Genomic DNA, 20,000 nt, shown 5'->3' with positions numbered 1-20,000 from the left:
TCTTTTGAGTATTGTTTAACAGTGCTAGGATAGGAGCGGCTTATAAGAGAGTCAGCAATAAGAAGGTGGTGGCTACAGTTTTTCTTGCAGTATCTAAGAAATCCATTACCTTTTTGGAACTGGAATATTATTGTCTTTTCCAAATTTACTACCAAACTGGAAACAGAACTATGTATTTCAGCATATTTTTAAACAATTTGGATATAATTCATCACTTATTGACACAAATTATTAGCAAGACTTTGCAGAGCCATTTAAATTCACTCTCCAGGTGTTTGATTGTAAATCGGAGAATATACCCAAATGTATCAGTTATGTTAGGGTCATACTTGTAATAGCTTTTAAGTATATTGCTGCCACTTTTTCTTAACATCTTCTGCTTTGGTTAGAGCCTTCCCATGTTTGCCTTTTACCGTGTTCATTTTTACATAGCAGTTTCCATTTCCACAGATCTTTTCAATATGGCTGTTCATCACATCCTGCTATTCCAAGAAACTACATTATTACTAAATCATCCCTATATGAAAATCTACATTAATGTTAATAGATCGTCCCTATCTCCACTGCCATTTGCTCTTCTCCATTCTAAAATCACTTCCAGACACAGTCATTTTGCCATCTTAGACTTCTCTTTGGCATTTTTGCCACTAATACCTGCTGAACAATATACCAAAATTCTGTACAAAGTTATTCAGGCATTCCACTCATCAGGTCTAGCCCCTTAAATGTCCTTTCCTCCAGTAACTATTCATACAGATCTGTACAGTTATTCAGGCATTCCATTCATCAGGTCTAGCCCCTTAAATGTCCTTTCCTCCAGTAACTATTCATACAGATCTGTACGGTTATTCAGGCATTCCATTCATCAGGTCTAGCCCCTTAAATGTCCTTTCCTCCAGTAACTATTCCTACAGATCTGTACAGTTATTCAGGCATTCCATTCATCAGGTCTAGCCCCTTAAATCTGTCCTTTCCTCCAGTAACTATTCATACAGATCTGTACAAAGTTATTCAGGCATTCCACTCATCAGGTCTAGCCCCTTAAACCTGTCCTTTCCTCCTCTAACTATTCATACAGATCTGCACAAAGTTATTCAGGCATTCCATTCATCGGGGCTAGCCCCTTAAATCTGTCCTTTCCTCCAGTAACTATTCATACAGATCTGTACAAAGTTATTCAGGCATTCCATTCATCGGGGCTAGCCCCTTAAATCTGTCCTTTCCTCCAGTAACTATTCATACAGATCTGTACAGTTATTCAGGCATTCCATTCATCAGGTCTAGCCCCTTAAATGTCCTTTCCTCCAGTAACTATTCATACAGATCTGTACAGTTATTCAGGCATTCCATTCATTGGGGCTAGCCCCTTAAATCTGTCCTTTCCTCCAGTAACTATTCATACAGATCTGTACAAAGTTATTCAGGCATTCCATTCATCAGGTCTAGCCCCTTAAACCTGTCCTTTCCTGCAGTAACTATTCATATAGATCTGTACAGTTATTCAGGCATTCCATTCATCGGGGCTAGCCCCTTAAACCTGTCCTTTCCTCCAGTAACTATTCATACAGATCTGTACAGTTATTTAGGCATTCCATTCATCAGGTCTAGCCCCTTAAATGTCCTTTCCTCCAGTAACTATTCATACAGATCTGTACAGTTATTCAGGCATTCCATTCATCAGGTCTAGCCCCTTAAATGTCCTTTCCTCCATTAACTATTCATACAGATCTGTACAGTTATTTAGGCACTCCACTCATCAGGTCTAGCCCCTTAAACCTGTCCTTTCCTCCAGTAACTATTCATACAGATCTGTACAGTTATTTAGGCATTCCACTCATCAGGTCTAGCCCCTTAAATGTCCTTTCTTCCAGTAACTATTCATACAGACCACTGGTGAGCTCATTATCTATTTGGGCTGAAACCTTTTCCTCTCTCGTTAAATTTCATTACAAATTTTATGATGACAAGCCGATTCTCCAAAACACAGTCAGCTCCAGGAATTGTTTTTACTCACTCTCTAGAAATCACCCATCTCTGACTGAAGTGTACAGTCAGTCTGATTTCTGTACTGACTATCTGGGCATATCCATTTGTTAATCTGTTGAAAAGGGTATGTATGCATGTTATGTCTAGTGAATCATCTAGGTAGCGTTCTAATACTCTATGTCCTGCTTCAATTTACACAGTAAAAGCAAACTTTATCATCCCATTTGAGTTCTGACCAACAACTTCAGCAATCCAGTTACCTAAGATGAACACAATTGTTTTGGTGTTCTAGTCAGATGGTGCTGCAGGTCATCATACACTGACTTTGTCATGTGTTGAAATGCTGGTGTGGAGCCGAATTCAGATCCTATCAGTTTTTGGGCTGTATATAATCACTCTGTCCTTGTAAAACACAGGTAAGGAGGGTGAACACATAGTGCTTGAAGTTCTGAGACGCGCCTAGCTGAAGTGATAGCAACCAAAAAAAGTGTCTTCCAAGACAGAAACTTAAGGGAACATGATGCTGCCGGTTCAAAAGGAGGCAAAATTAAGGAAGTTAAGACTAAATTAAGATGCCAAGGAGGAAGGGGATCTCTCACTGGAGGTCTAAGAAGAGATGTTCCTCTCAAAAAAGCCTCACAGAGCTTAGGAGACATGATGTTGGAATTCAACAATCCGATATGAAAATTTGAAATGGCCGCTAACTGTACTCTAATAGTAGCGGAAGCGGCACCGGACTGAAAAAGTTGTGCTAGAAATTCAGGAATTTCATGGACTGGGGCTGAGAAAGGATACACATTTCTAGACTCTGCCCAGCAAGAAAACCATTTCCATTTACTAGCATACATTTTTCTCGTAGTAGACTTATGTGAGGAAACAATATCATCACGGACTGCTGGGGAGATACCGGGAAGCCCGGCTAAGATTGGAATCGGAGTAACCAAGCTGTAAGCTGGAGTGTTTGTAGGGAATGATGCCACCCGCCTGATTGATGAATCAGAAGATCTGGAACCGGCTCCAGAATCCAGGGCTGATCGACAAGGTAGGGGTGCAGGAACGGAAACCATATCTGTCGAGGCCAATAAGGAGCAATGAGGATCATTTTGCAACCCAACGATTTTGCTTTCTGTAGGAGTCTTGGTATGAGAGGAAACGGGGGGAAAAGCATAAAGGAGTCCCCGAGGCCAATCGTGGACTACAGCGTCTCTGGGTATGTGACCTGGAAGTGGAAGAAGGGAGAAGTAGTTGCTGCATTTGCTGTTGAGAGGAGTGGCAAACAGATCGCAGCAAGGCTGTCCCCATTTGCAGAAGATAAGATCCGTAACTTCCTGATTCAGAGACCACTCGTAAGGCATGAGAATAGTTCTGCTGAGCCTGTCTGCTATGACATTGGATCTCCCAGGGATGTGAGTCGCAATTAGAAAACGTTGGGTGGAAATCGCCCATTGCCACAGTCTGAGTGCCTCTCGACACAGGGGGTAGGACCTGGTTCCGCCCTGTTTGCTGATGTACCACACCACTGACATGTTGCCTGTTTGAATTGCAATGGTCCTAGAAGAGAGTCTTGAAGGGCTTGCAACGCTAGAAGCATGGCTCTCATTTCTAGGACACTGATATGCAGATGGTACTTGTGAGGTTACCAAGTGCCTTGGACTGTCCTGCCCAGATAATGCCCCCCCCCACCCTATCAGGGAGGCATCCGTGGTCACTGTGGCTACTAGTGGAGGCTGTATGAATGGTCTGCCCTGAGACACTAGTGGGGAGTCCATCCACCAAGACAGGTGCCTTTTGCATGTTTCTGTAATCAGGATCATGTGAAACATGGGAAGATCCTGAAAGGGCCACTGCGTAAAAAGAAGCCACTGAAGAATTCTCATGTGGAAATGCGCTAATGGAACTAGAAGAATGGCAGCTGCCATGGAGCCCAGAGCTTGAAGGACATATCTGACTTGAATCCTTTTGCTCTGCATTAGTTCCGCAAACTGACACAGCCACATCCAAGAATGTTTCCTGAGGGCCACACCTGTGCCAGCGGCTCTGCTCGCTCCATCGTCAGCATAGGAAATCAGCGACATGGAGGAGTTGACTAAAGAATTAAGAGTCGCCAGCTGGGAAGCTACTTTGGCTTGTACTCCCTCAGCTGTAGGATCTTGAAGGGTATCTCCAAGCTCTTTCAGGAGATCCCTTTGAAGTCGAGTAAAATAACAAATAGTTCAGGGACCTCATCGAGAAGGTCACTGAAGCAAACATTTGCTTTCCGTATCTGTCCATCGTCTGAGACTGTTTGTTAGGGGGATGAACAGATGAAGAGGATTCTGCTAACTCTTTCTTGGTGGCTGCTGCTACCACCATGGCATCAACGGGCACAACTTTGGAAAGAAACTGCTTATCCTGGGGGGCTGTAATAAACTTATGTCTCCTCGGAGTTGGTTCCACAGTGTCTGGAGCTGACCAAGCCTTTCGAGCCACCACAGACATGAGTGGGTTGAAAGGAGGAGAAACCCAGGAGGTGGAAGGTCGGGAACCAAATGCATCCAGGAGAACAGACTCTTCCTCGGTAGTGGCTAGGGGAAGTCCAGTTACCCCTCTGCCTAAGCATTTTAAGGATGCCTGAAAAGGAAACATCTTCAGAGGGGGACCTCGGGGACCCTTCCGATTCATCTAAGTCTGTATCTGAAGTGACAGACTCAGGGGAGTCAATGTGCTTCCTCTTGCACTTCTTCCGAGGGGGCTCCTCTGAGTGATCAGGGGAGGCCTCGGAAGAAGAGGGAACACCCAGTGGGGTGTCCTGGGGCATCTGTTCCCTATGCTTGGGGTCTGGAAGAGCAGAGGTTGACACAAACACTATGGGGGACGTAGCCGATTGAGCTGGTAGTGGTGCTGTTTAGGGGGACAGCATACACCTCATGACCTCAAATGCATCTCAACCTCGAGGCAGAGAAAGCTCCGGTTCCGAAGAAATAGGAATCTTTCTCCGCACTGAGGGTGATGGCTCCGAGGTCGATGTTGGAGTCGAGCTCACCTGCGCCGAAGCTCCAAGGTGGAGAACGGGGTCAGACAAGGGTCCGATGCCACTCCCTCCCTCGGAACTGAGGAGAGAGCCCTGGTGTCCAGATTCCTCGATAGAGGTAATCTGAGCCGAAGGAGAAATGGTGATCGGAGCCAATGGTTCCACTTCCCACACACTAACGAATTCCGGCTCCGAACTCAATGGAGTCGGAGGAGGAATGGAAATAGAAGCAGTTGGAGCAGATACCTGTTGAGGTGGGCTGGACAGTAATTTAGCTAGTGCCTGTGACTTAAGCAATCAACTTACTACTCTCTCCACATCATGATCCGAAAACCTAGAGGATCGAGAGTAGTGTGAAGAATGGTGGCTACGTTCACTTTGTAATAATGGTGACCGACGCGCCGAGTGAATGGACTCCAAGGAAGGGGAACCTCAGTCTTTTATGGCTCTGTGACAGCTCCGAAACATCTGATGGAGCCGACGGAGTTGTCTTGTCGGTGCCAGCCGGTTGTTCCAGTACAGGAGTCTGCTCTGAAGGTGGAGCCGACGGTTTGGCAGATTTGGGGGATTTCACTGGCTGGGAACACTTTGCCGGTGAATCCTGAGGCTTCAATAAACCCCGAAGGATTAATCTGTTTTTGCGCTCCTGCAGGACCCTTGGACTAAAGGCATGCAAATAGAACAAGAGTCCTGCAGGTGAACAGCGCCCAAACAATAAAAGCAACTAGTGTGCCCATCTGTCAGAGACATTTTCTGACAGCATGAGTCACACTTTTTGAAGCCAGAAACTTTCATATCCTTGGACATATCTCTACCACTACACACAATCTAAGTACCACAAAACAGACAGACAAAAAATCTATACTACTAAACGAACACACAGATTTTTTATTTATTTTTTTTACAGTAACAAAAGAGGAAGGGAAGGACAGCCTCTAAGTTAAACGGCTGTCCTAAGGGAGGGGGAGGGGAGAACTCTCTAATTTAAACGAGTTCTTAAGAAAAAGAGGGACTGTAGAAAGAAGTGAGGTCCACAAACAACACCACAAAGAAGAAAACTATAAGGGGTAGTATACTAGTTTTTTAAGACGTTTAAGCAAATACAATTAAAGAAATATCCAAAAGTATACAAGCTTGAGCCAGAAACGACACACCTCGTAGCTGAAACGGCAAACGAGATCTGGGTAGCTTTCGCTAGGCATCATGGGATAAGGGGTAGCCTTAAGCCAGTAAACAGCTCTCGAGCTATTGAAGATGGCCAAGTCGGAGCCGAGGATCGGCTCTGAACCCAAACAGTAAGAACAAAGGCGATATAGACAACTTAACATTCTAAGTTGATAAGGATTAAACTATCTGAACTTGTACAGTGTCTCAATATAGGTATTTAGAAGATCTTACTCAGGTATATAGAGCATTTACAGACAAATGTCTCTGGTAATGTTTGGGTTTATCAAAGAGTAGTGTAGAATCATCAGACACTCTATGAAGAAGATTGTATAGGAATGAGAAATTTACTAATTGATGAGACTGGCTTACTCATGGAATACACTACCAAATTATATTAAAGTAAGCACTAGTTTAGATATTTTTAAAAACAAATTGGACAGCTATTATGGGAATGATAATTTTTAACATACTGACAGGCTAGAACCGCCCATGCCTGAAATATTTATATGTATGTATGTAACAGATAAAAATAAGGTGTTAAGCTCATGATCTAAAACAATATGTTAAAAAGTATAGTACCATGACCTTTGGTAAACAAGCACCCATACACCTACTACATAAATGATACCTTAAAACTAACATGGTTATTAAGTACCAGAGTGCTTTTGCAGACAATGAACTCTGTTTCAACACCATACATCTACTGCTGGTAGAAATTTCTTCTTAGCTCAGCTCATTCCCAAAAATATATTTTCCAGGACCAAGGCCATCATCATCCCTCTCATCTCCTCTGTTATTAGGACCATAATAAATTATGATGCTCCCTTTAACACGGTCCCATCCAAACATATGATACAGAATGAAACACCCCAATGTTTTCACACTAACAAAACCTGGGGCCTGAGCTCCATGAGCTACACAGAATGCCTTAAAGCTCTCTCTGATCTTATACAGAATCCTATATAATGACCACTGCTTAGCCTGTAAGGTCTTGGATGACCATGTCCTTAACAACTTTCTACCTGTTTGCAAAGTTGCAACACCACAAACACCTATACAAGAGGCCTAAACCTCTGCTACAACATGAATCGAATCTGCCAGTGAGATAAATTGCTCTCCTCTGGAACTGCTGTCATCCACATATTAAAAACATATATACTCCCTAACAACCTTCAGACAGAATCTAGATAAATGGGCAGGTACCCATATATAAACCCCAGGTCAGGTTTCGCAGTCAAGTATGAAAACTGGTAGCAAGTGTTGGTAACTTCAGTGGCTATGCCAGCAATGGTCATTCTGACCTACTGCCTGGTAATAACGTATGAATCTATGAGGCCAAATACCAACATTACATTTCAGGTGAACAGACAATAAATTAGTAAAACAAAGAAACACTGGCATCATGTTAAACTAGTTTCAAAACTAACAGTGTACAACAAATGGCTAATCAGAAAAGGTAAATATCTACATGGGGTACAGAAAGTCATATATTGCCCAGAAAAGATGAAGTAGCAGGAAAACATAGAAAATAAATACATATGACTTACACAAAATAAACAGTTGTGAAACATATGATGGTCTATGGTCCACAATAATTCAAATATAGAAAATAAGTTAAAAACCATATCAGCTACACAAAATAAGCCATTGAGTAAGACACTGGACAGTTCAGAAGAAACTAAGTTTTAGAAAAAAAAAAAAAAAAAAAAAGCTAAGCCCAAAATTTCTCGGACTGGGGATGGGCATCTCAAAACCTGACAGGTGTAATGAAAATAAGGCATAAGCATGTGTCAAGTCCATTATTTGTTAGGAATCATTCCACTGCCAAAGGCTAGAAATGTCTGCATAGTTTACTATGTACTCTTCACATGGACTGCTAGCTAATCTGGAGTATAATTTGATAGAACTAAATACATGTACAAAGAAAACTATCTCCGGATTCAGTAGTCTAAAATACACACTTGGATTTCAAAACACCAGGGCAATGATAATGAGGCCTAGTGCAAACAAGAAATAGCTGTGTTATTCAGTGCAGAGAGTACAAATACAAACACAGAAGAAGCTGATCTAACACCTAAAAATATATATTATATGCTGACAGATCCGCAAAGAGCCCCAAAGTCAAGAGATAAAACAATCTAAAAGATATAGGTACCTAAAAACGTGGACAGGAGTTATGCTAAAGGTTGAAAGAAAACCTGACAACCTAAAAAAACACTTATAAGGAAACCTACACAAATACAGAGGCACACACACTGACAGGTTAAAGCTACACTTATCTTCATATATAACTCTATGAAGCTATCTACCTCTATATCTGTCTGTGTGTGATATATGCGTGTGTGTTTACTGAATTAAGTTGAAATATTCAAACATCAATGTTCATAACATAGACCAAAAAAACACTACGCACGCACTGACAACAGCCTCGCCGCATGCAAAAGTAAAACTAAAAAAAAATGTTACAACATTGTTTTTTGCAGGGGCAAGCCCCCTGCACTCCACACAATCCTGCAAATTCTGTATACTAACCTCAGAGATTGCACAATGTCGGGAAAGGGCGGATTTCCCAACCCCAAGAATTGTGCAGTTTCATACGTGTGTCAGTCATCTCTTCAGTCCAACAAATTTTGTTGACTAAACGGATGTCAACAAAAGCTAGTGTCAATGAAATTAAGTATTAACAAGATATCTATATTTGTGTGTGTGTATTATATATATATATATATATATATATATATATCTTTTAGTTAGGTTAGACTTCTAGGTTACCCAACACACATCTCAAAATCAAAAATTTATGTCCATTTTTATAGCTCCTCCATCATCACCAGTCCCCTTTTTCCCCACTTTTTACATGGGTTGTGGTATCACCATCTCTCTCGATTCAATGCCACACTCCTGCCTTCTTCGACACTCATACCTGACTGTTGCAGATCTTCTCCACACAATCCATCCACCTCTTTCCTGGACGTCCTTGTTTCCTCTTACCTTCTTCTGTCTATCCTGAATCTTCTTCACCATACTGTCTTCTGCTTTTCTGCATATTTGTCCAAACCACCATAATCTGTTCTCGTTGATCTTTTCTGCAGTTGGAGCTACTTTGACTTCTGCTCTTATGTCCTTATTTCTTTGTCTGTCCCACAGTGTGCATCATACCACCATTCTCAGGCACTTCATCTCCATCACCTCAAGTTTCCTCATCTGTTCTGCCTTTACTCCCCAGGTTTTTGCACCAGACAGTAGTACTGGTCGCACCACTGTCTTGTACAACTTACTTTTCAGCTTCTATGGCATTCTTCTGTCATTTACTATACTGGACACTCAGCCAGGTGGCTGCAGCCCCTCTGATTCTAGCTATGACCTCTTCAGAGTTCCCTTCCCATCAATCACCCCTCCTAGATACTTGAAGCTATTAACCTGTTTCACTATCTTCCCTTGTATCTCAATTCTCGGCTTCTTCTGATTTCCCCAATTTGCTGCCATTACCAGTGTCTTAGCTGTGCTTAATTTCATCCCAGGTGCCTTCCATTTTGCATTCCATGCCCCTATCCTTTGCCGAATTTCTTGCTCAGAGTCTGCCTGTAACACCACATAATCTGCATACAGCAACTCTGTTGATCTGTCCCCTTCACCCTGTTTGCTAATGTAGTCTATCACCACTATGAACAGCAGTGGGCTCAGAGCTGAACCCTGTTATAGGTTCATATGTTCATAGGTAGGTACTAGGCTATTTGCCCGAAAGCATTTATAAGCCTAGCCAGAATGTGCTGGCTTTCGCCGCCCCCGTAAATTAGTTCCCTGTGCATCCATCCAGCACAGCCACTGAAGTGATCCCCAGGGTAAACTTTCTGTTTCCCATCCACTCGTCATGGTTTCTCATGAAGAGTGTTAGCGAGGCGCTCTGCCTAATGTAGATTGGAATCTTGTTCCAAAGCATGGGAAGTCTCCGGGACAGGAGTCTATACCCTGAGCACGTCCAATTTATTGTTGTGGTGAGGTTTAGGTCCCTACAGCGTGTGGCTCGAGGGGATATGGTTTTCTTTAGATGGAGCATGTCCATCAATTCTGGGTTGAACATGGCCTTGTATGTCAGGCAGAGCTCACCTCTGAGTAGGTGGTATGCAACAGAGAACAGCTGGAGTTTTTTCAGTCGGGCTGCATAGGGCATCTGTTTAAGGTGAGGTACATCTGTGGTCTTTCCAGCTGTTGCAGGTGTCTTGTAAGGTACATCCCAAATGGGGCATTGTACTCTCTGATGGGTCTGATGAGTAGAGGGGCACAATGACCTCTTTTGATCTGGATGCAAACCCTTTTGTGATTAGGTGGGCCACATAGAAGGTTTTTCTAACCACTTTGGCAATGTGATTATCAAAGGAGAGATTACCATCTACTTGTGTCCCCAGATCCCTTATTATGTCTTCCGTATTTAGGGAACTACCACCTATGTGGTAGTTTGTGGGTACTTTGTTTTTTCCAAAGGGGATGACTATGCACTTTTTGGCATTTAGCTTGAGGCCATGATTTTGACACCAGGTATCAGTCTCAGTGAGACCCTTTTGGAGGATGTCAGTGTCAACCGGAGAATCAATTATAGCCCCTAGTTTGCAGTCGTCTGCGAACTTGGTCAGTCATAGTCCTCCTGTGCTTGGCTGTACCTCTGAGAAGTATATGCCGAACAGGAGGGGTCCTAGGACTGAGCCTTGGGGAACACCACTTGTAATGGGTTTAGAGTTGGACCTAGCTCCCGCAACTCTCACCATGTGGGTACTATCCGTGAGCCAGTTGGCAACCAATCTTGTGATGTAGGGGTTTATGTTCAGGCTGGTGAGCCTGTCTATAATACCAAAATGGGGAATGATGTCAAAGGCCTTTGCAAGGTCTAGTTAGGCTGTGTGTACCACCTTTCCCTCGTCTATAGCCATGGTAATGGTCTCAAAGTAGTCCACCAGGTTTAGGAGGCATGATCTGCCCTTAAAGCCGAACTGGGTAGGGTCCAGTGTTTGGAGGTTCCCAATGTCTCTGTTAATGAGTTCCATGATGATGCGCTCCATAGCCTTGCAGACCGAGCTAGTCAGGCTTATAGGGTGATAGTTCCCGGAGTCTGTTGTGGCTCCACCTTTGTGGTGAGGAATAACCTTTGCTGTGCGCCACTCTATGGGTACATAGTCTGTGGAGAGGCTGAGTTTGAACAGTGTGTTTAGGTGAGGGGTTAGTCTTTGAGCTTGTGTAGGACACAGCTTGTGACACCATCCAGTCCCATTGATGCTGTGTTTTTGGCTTTGGACAGGGCTGTTTTAACCTGAGTGTCTGATTTCAGGGGCTCTACATTCTTCTGGTATGGTTATGGGCCCTTTTGGGGGTGAGGGGGGGTGAAGTTTGCACTAAACCTGTCTGCCAGGATGTTGGCAATATCTGTCGGTTCAGTGTATTTTGTGCCATTATGAACTAACTCCGAGCAGATCTGAGCATTGCCACTTAAGATTCTTGACATAACTAAAGAATGCCTTGTGGTTATCTTTGGAGTCCTTGGCAATTTTTCTTTCGAAGCTCGCCTTGGATGATTTTATGAGGGATCACAGTTTCTTGCTGATACTGATCAGGGATGTATTCCCTTCTTGGGATTTTACTCTTTTCTGTACTAGTTTCATCCTTCTATTGTATAGCTTGTTTATGGCAGGGGTCAACCAGACTGGTTTCCTTTTCTTGGAGGAGTGAGTCTTGGTTTTGCTTGGGATAGCACAATCCATGCATTCTTGTAGGTGCCTGTAGAATGCATTAGTAAAGGATTTTGCAGCTTGAACAGGGTTATCCTTTAGCATGGGGGCTTTGAAACTTTCCACCTCGGTCTTAAGTAATGTGAAGTTTGCTTTTGAAAAGTTTTTCACGGTGGTTTCCTTGTCTGGGAGTGGGGGTGGAATGTGGATATCCAGAGTGATTTGTTTATGGTCAGATCTTACAAGCGAGGGATTGACCTCTGGTGTAGAACACTGGTTGCCCATGTTGGTGATGACCAGGTCCAATATGTTGTCACCTCTGGTGGGAGTGTTGATCAGTTGATCCAGGGCATTTGAGTTTATAAATTCTAGGAAATGTTGGGCAAGGGAGTTAGTACTTGAGTAGTTCTCCCAGTTATGTTAGTGGGTAATTGAAATCACCCAATATTAAGGTGTTTGGTAGGACCGTTATGTTTCCCAGTGTTTCCAGAAATGCGGAATGGGGGTCCTGGGACATGGTGGGTGATCTGTAGCAAGCTACAATTTGAACTGCAGTTTTGCCTGTTTCTAGTTGCAGGTGGATGATCTCTAAAGCATCGTGCTGTGCCACTAACCTGGAGGTGTGGGTATCCTTGATGAATATGGATACGCCCCCACCTTTTGTATTTCGGTCTGGGTTCTATGGCCAAAATGTAAGGTATGAGTTGTAGCCTGGTAGTGCCGGGTTCCTCTCTGGAGCCTTAAACCAGGTTTCTGTTATTGCACATATACCGATTTTCTCCATACTGAGGAGTGCCTCAAGTGCGTGCATTTTGAGGTTTAGACTTCTGGCATTGAGTAGCATTACCCTCAGTTTTTTGTTACTTGTGCTAATTACGGCGGTGGGTTTGTCTTTTGAGCCTTGCCTAAAAAAGGCACTATGGGGGTGGCAAGAGCCTTGGCCAGTATTCGAAAGCCTAAGGGTGACAAGTGCAAGCAGTCTCTAGCGAAGCAGCATGGCTTGTCGAGCATGTTATCCCAGGCGGACAGACACTAGATCCGCTTTGAATGACACCAGAAACTTAGCCAATTGTTGAAATTGATCATTTTTTCTTTATACAATGGTATCATTCCTGGTGAGGGCAGGATGCTACTCAGGGTCAGGGTCATACCGGCCTGGTCTACATGATCAGACAGGTTTTCCATGTGTCTTTTCATGTAGTCCAGGGTGGTACAACTCAGGTCATTCACACCAACATGGACAATGACAGAGTCGTATTTGTACTTGTTCTGGAGTGACCTGAGTGCTTGTGTTATGTGGTGGATCCTGGCACCAGACAGGCATCTAACAGTAACCTTCTCCTTATTCAGCCTAGTGAGTGGGACGTCAGTGTGCCTGACTATAGAGTCACCTATTACTAGTGTGTTGGGTATATTATTTTGCCTTAAGGGCTGTGATTGCGTGGCACACTGGTTTTGTGAAGTATGTGTTTCATGCTTTGTGTTGGGGGGGCTGGAGGTTGCTTGGATGTCTGCTTTGGAGGTCTCGGAGGCTCTAAATAAAAATCTGCAAAAAGCAACAGAGTATGTTTTCGTGTATTTATGTGTGTTTTTTGCCGATGCTGGTTTAATGGATCTATGTGAGACTGGTGGCGCTATGCAAGTATTTCCCTTCTCCTCTTGACTGTCTGATCCAGTCTTGGGTTGAGAGAGCTTAGCCTCCAGTTTGGCTGTATAATTGCATCTCTCGCATGTATTAGTATTTGGTGGTAGGAGGACAGGGTTGTCTGTGTACATGAGGCAGTTGTAACATTGCCTCAAAATGTCCAGAATCACCAGTTGGACTGGAGAGTACACCTGAAACTGCCCTTTGGACATGCCTGGATAGGTGCAGTGCACTGTTTAACTGATTGGCTGGTAAGGTCAAATAGAGAGCCTTATCCTTCTGTAAGGTATAGGGGGGGTCTAGTTCTAGGGTTTATAAGTGCTTGCTATGAGTTTTGAGCAAGTGCCGGGCAGACAAATGAATGGCTTGAATGCTTAAGTTGAAAGTTTGTCTAGTTCCAAGGGAAAAATTGAAGAGGAGACTTTGGGGAGCCGGGAATAGTTCAACCCTAGCTAACCGGTGCTGCCCAGCCAGCAAGATCGGGCAAATGCAGTTTTTATAGCAGGGAAATGAAAGAGATAGAAATTAGCCCAAAACGTGCAATAAACTACTAATTTCTGGGCTGAAACCACTCCTCCAGGAACAGATAGGCTGCTCAAAGCTCCCCTCTATCACAGGTGAACAGAGAAACTTCCTTCTATTCAAGTACGGTAGGGGCAAACACAGAGATTTGTAACACAGCCCTGAATTCAGCACTAACCTGAAAACTGGACTATACTAGCTTAGAAAGGCGGGAAACAAGTATATATATTTTTTCCAGAAAATAAAGCAGATACAATCAAAAAAACACTTTAAATGCACAGAAAATGATACTTATTGTTATATATATCAGATCATAGTTGTAGTCTATGCCCCTAGTAATAAAGTAGGATGAAACACAAATACAGTAAAAGCAGATGAATAAAGAATGTACAGTACTGAGCTTCAAAGATATATTAACAGTGTACCCTATTGGAACAAAGAATATTAACTTCCAAAACTTAAGAATAGTTGAAGTTACTTTATTGCTGGGCCATAAACAAAAGTCATCATCTCTCAGTTTCAGGGCAGGAGCAGACACAATGTCTGGAGCTAGATATTTTTTCTGTATTGTCTTGAAAGAGAAGTAATTACTAGGTTTGATATATAGAAGTGTTTTATTGTTTTATGACTTCCAGGATCTGAAAACATCTGACGTGTATTTTTCACAGGGATATGTTAAAATTCTGTTAGTTTCTGAGAATGGGGGTTTAGATTGGGAACTGAAGTCTGGTGACAAAGAGTGATGTCATCCATGCTAACTCAGCAGTAATATTTGATATTAATTTAAGAACTCTCTCGGAGAGAAACTGCACATTTTGTATTTGTTTTTGACCCAACAAGAACATCCAATTACGTATACTTGCCTTGCTGTAAGTTAGTTTTTAGGGCAAAGTAACTTTTAGATTCAGATAGGAATATAGTTAAAGTATAGCTTAGATTTTCTTTTATTTGAGACTGTCCTGCAATGTTGTTTTAAATATTTCCTGTGATTTTGAACTCTGATATAACTGATTATTTAATATTGTCTTGTTCTTTTATTATTTAATACAGTTAAATATTTCACTTGTGGCTGGTTTGTTTAGGAATATTTAAGCTCAGAGTACTTGCATATCTATCTGGTGGTACTGTACAAGCCACTCCTAAATAGCCTTGCTCTTGGTAAGGCAACCATTTGGATTAACAGTAACATTACACAGTAGGATTGGAACCCTTTGCTAAGGGCCTTAAAGTAGCTGATAAGTAGTAGCTGGTGGCAGTGGAAAATACCTTATAGTCTGGGCAGAAGGGGGCATAGCTGGTAAACCTATGCCAGCCTTTCCCAGGGGTGTGTGTGTGCTTGTATATAAATCAAACCTCAACGTGTGTGTGTGTGTGTGTGTGTGTGTGTGTGTGTGTGTGTGTGTGTGTGTGTGTGTGTGTGTGTGTGTGTCAGCTACTTGAGCAGGGACACTAAGCACTGGTTGGATGGAGAGGGTGCTGGAGGTTTTGGCTTGGCCACTCAGCTGAGATCTCAACCCTATAGCTGTGCCAGTGGGGAGTCTTACTGGGGATCTGCAGAAAGAGGGCAAAACCAGCCCCAGACTGACTGTGGTCTCTGTGTGCTCTTAAGGGAAATTGCACTTTACTTTGTGTGTACTTATCCTCCCATTGTGTACGTACACCACTGTTGCCAATGGCAAGGATTGAGGCTCTTTGATTACTGGGCCAGTGCTGGAGCATCACAGTCAGTAAAGCTTGGTTGGCTGAACAGGACAAAGAGGCAGCCCAGGAGAATTTCCTCTGACTGGATCCACCAACCTAGATATTTCCTGCAACGGTTGGTACTCAAGATCTGGTTTGACATTGGTTGGTACAAAATGGACCACTGGGATACTAGAAGTTGGTGACGCGTCTGTCACAGGAAGAGGCAAAAGAGATCAGTGGTAACTTGCTCAATATCCAATCTCCTTACTCACTACACTGAAAACCAGCATCTTCGCTCTAGTGAAAAATCTCTCCTCTGCATTTCCATGGCTAATAATAAGGCAGGGAAAGCGATCTACCCCCACATCGTTGCTAGAAACTGGAACTCTCCACAATTCAAAAACTCCCTCAAATTACATCTCCTTAGTACCTGGTCATGCCCTTGTATCACATACACATACCATCACTGCTTCTATCTCCCCATCTCACTTTCTTTTCACCTGCATATGTATACAATGTAGAACTGTTATTGCCATTCTTTTTACAGTTTCTTTCTATTGCTCATTTTGTTTCCCTAATGTGTTGTATGACTACATTGTTCACTATATATGTTGTATCATTTTGCTAAACTATATATGCTATATTGTTTTGTTAAACTAAATGCTGGAGCTTTTCTCCCCGGGCCTCAGCTGTAAATGGGCCTGGTCCAGTCGGATCTGCCCAGTTAACAAATGTAAAATAAAATAAAATAAATAAAATCATTTGGAGAGAAGCATTCAGGGTAGGACTTAAGCTTGTGGTCTGATTCTCGAGGGATGTAGTAACGGCCAAGTCGGTTCCAATATTCAAAACTGAAACCCATAGGATAAGGAAAAAAAGTGGTGTGGCAATGGCAGCCAAAGTTGCCCCCGTCTTCGCGAACCAACTGATGGCAATATGGGAGCAGAAATAGTTAAAAATGCACCCTTGGTTTGATAAAGCTATGTTTTACTGCAGATACATAGATAACTTGATCTTTGTATGGAATGGAAAAGAAAAAGAATTTGATAAACTGTTTGAATTTGCTAACATCAGCATGCCTTTTCTCAAATTCACTAAAAGTGGGTTTGGCAAAACTATTATTTGTATATCAATAAGATGTTGACAGACAGAAAAGAGCCTATATTAAGTAGGATCTTTTGTAAAGACACTTTTGTTAATCAATATCTACAAAGGCACAGTCTCTGACAACACATTTCACATGATGTGGGAGGACAATTCATTAGGCTGAGCAGGTTAACTATCAGTGATTGTATATACCACACCAAATCTTACAGCTTGAGAAGTTTCTTCTTGGACAGAGGCTGTGACCACCGTTGGTTATCAAAGACAGAAGAGGTTTCCTTGCTCACGTCTACATCTGCTAGACCTATCCTGAGGAGATCAGCTTCAACGGACTCATTGGATAAACCTACCAGAGCTGAACAAAATGTGATGGGCTTTAAAAGAGCATTTCCAGTTCCAATTTCTACAGATTGGAACATCACCCCAAACATTTTAGCTATAAAGTGGAAAATAATTCTTGGAAATGTAGACTTGTCTAACATTAGCGAATTACCAGAGCTGAACAAAATGTGATGGGCTTTAAAAGAGCATTTCCAGTTCCAGTTTCTACAGATTGGAACATCACCCCAAACATTTTAGCTATAAAGTGGAAAATAATTCTTGGAAATGTAGACTTGTCTAACATATTAGGGAAATATCAAATGTTCACATGTAAGACAATTAGCAACATTCAAATTTTATTGTAGAAAGACATCAAGGAACAAAATTAGGGCCGGTACACTAGGCACTTTCAAATGCAGTGCCGTTTTATCAACGATGTTAGCAATGTTTGAACTCTCATGATATTATTTTTACTGCCAGGGACAGATATGACTGTCAATCACAAGGGGGTATCTCTCACTATATGTGATTCCTGCCCCAGTTTTTACATTGGCAAAACTATCATATTTCTTAAAAGAAGGAAATATGAGCATGTATTTGTAATCAAAAAGAAGGATGCACATAATGCATTGGCCAAACATGCGATGCATTGTGCATCATTTAAAAAGTTTACTTTTTACATGATTGATGCAGTCAGTCTTAGTGATTTTGGAGGGGACTATTAAGTGCGGCTGGAATGCTGAGAGTGCTGGCAGACTATATGTAAAGCAGATCAAAATTTGGGAGTAAATGACTATTAATATTAAATGTTTCTTATTAGCACAAAGACTGTAATACTGTTATCTGGGTTCATTTTTTTCTATTGGTGGAGTTAACTTCCTTATTCCAAAGGGGACAAGTTAATTGGTTTGATTTTTATAAGTAACGTATTGGTTATTCTAATAGGTCATGTGACCCTAACATTTTAATTTGAACAGATTTCTATGTCATTAGTTAGATTCTGAAAAAGTTCTATTGTATGTTATTGATGAACGAAAGCGCTTAATTATTTTTCCAGAGTTAGTCTCCAGTTTGTGGTTTCGGTAGAAATAGTTTTTCTGTTATACTATGAATTGCAACTTGTTGTGTCTTTCGGCTTTTCCCAGCTAAGGGTCGCTACAGCGGAACTCCGGTCCGCTGATTGGCGGTAGATTTTTATGTGCCGAGTTGCCGGCCCTGACGTACAACCTTCAACGAAGGTACGCCCATTCACGCATGTCTCCACACAGAAGACGCTCTAGCTGAGAATCGAACAGGACAACATCTTATTGTGAGGCAACAATGCTACCGCAGCACCACCACTGCAATTATACTATGAATTGCAACTGAATGGGAATATTTTTTTCTTAAAAGCAGCAGTATTACTGGTGATACTAGCACACACACACACACACACACACACAGGTAATTTTAAACAAGGTAGAAAAGACCAAGCATCTATTCACCAGATGTTCAAAACTGCCTTGCCAGGCACAGCCTCAAAATACCTGTGTGAGAATACTTTGGAGGATGCTCATCATTCACAAGGAGAACAGTGGGGTTTCAGTAGTATGTCAGTAATTCTTACAGCAGATTTTTCAAATGCAGCTTGCATCCGTCCTACTTTGGTGCTAGCTACAAGCCACTAAGTTAGAGCTTGTGTCAGTAACGGAGAATCTCCTCAGTGCAACTACTAAATGTAATAAAGGCAAACCCTGTTGCCTGCGCATATGCACCTTACAGCTGTTCTGAGTATTCTGCATTCTTACAGACCATAAATACATAAATTGATAGGGTACATCCCACTGATTATTTCTAAAAGGAGACTTAAGTGCTCACATGGATTGCGATGAAGTTAAACTGGGGGAGGGACTGACTGTCGAGATCAGTTTGTCTCACTACAGCCTAAGTTTTTATTTCTTTCAGGACTCCGTGGGTGTTGTGAATCATTCACAAACATCATGACTATAGCTACAGAAGCGTATAAGTGTATTTGTTACAAGACCTCTTTGGGCCAAGGGTGACTGAGTCGTTGAGTCGTTGATTATGCCATCATCCCTAAAGCCATATTTTCTTTATATTCAAGTCACCTGACATGATGAGCTATAAAATTACTGGTTGGGAGTTGGCTAGTGGCCATGGCACTGACATGGCAGACCCTGTATTCCCAGGCTTGCACAAACGGTGCTCTGGGATCTCCTAGTTGATGCTTCTCTGAAGTATGAGTTCAACTACCACTACCATAGGAAGCTTATGTTCTACAGCTGGAATAGGTCACGATTTCAGTATTTCTTGCACTGAGTTGCACTTTGCACCTTATATATATATATATATATATATATATATATATATATATATATATATATATATATGTATATTTACTTTTTTGTATGTATATGTTTATTTACTTTTTAGTCTTGTTCTTAATAGTTGTATGTATGTCATTTATGTAATTCATACTTGGAGAGTCACTGAAACTGGAGTCAAATTCCTTGTATGGGTGCATACTTGGCCAATAAATGCAATTCTGATTCCAGAGTCTAAGTGGACCCTGTTTAAGATCTCAGTACTTGACATAGTGGCAAGAAGCTAGGGCTAAAACTCGGTTGTGCTCACCATGAAATTCTTACAACTTGGTGAAGACCACCAGAGGTGAAGAAAGTTGTTTTATCTCCATGCAATCCTAGCAGGATGAGCTCCAGATTTGATTAGCATGCACAGAGAAGCTGGGAATGAAGGGGCTGTGGGAGAAACTGAAACAAAGGCCCCTATTTGGAAGAAATTTGGAGATGGCATGAAAAATAACATTTATAAAATCTCAAAAGCA

The sequence above is a fragment of the Protopterus annectens genome, chromosome 7.part0, assembly GCF_019279795.1.
Source record: "Protopterus annectens isolate FY-2018-M chromosome 7.part0, PAN1.0, whole genome shotgun sequence".
NCBI lineage: Eukaryota > Metazoa > Chordata > Ceratodontiformes > Protopteridae > Protopterus > Protopterus annectens.
The sequence above is the reverse complement of the archived record's forward strand: the minus strand, read 5'-3'. Positions refer to the sequence as shown.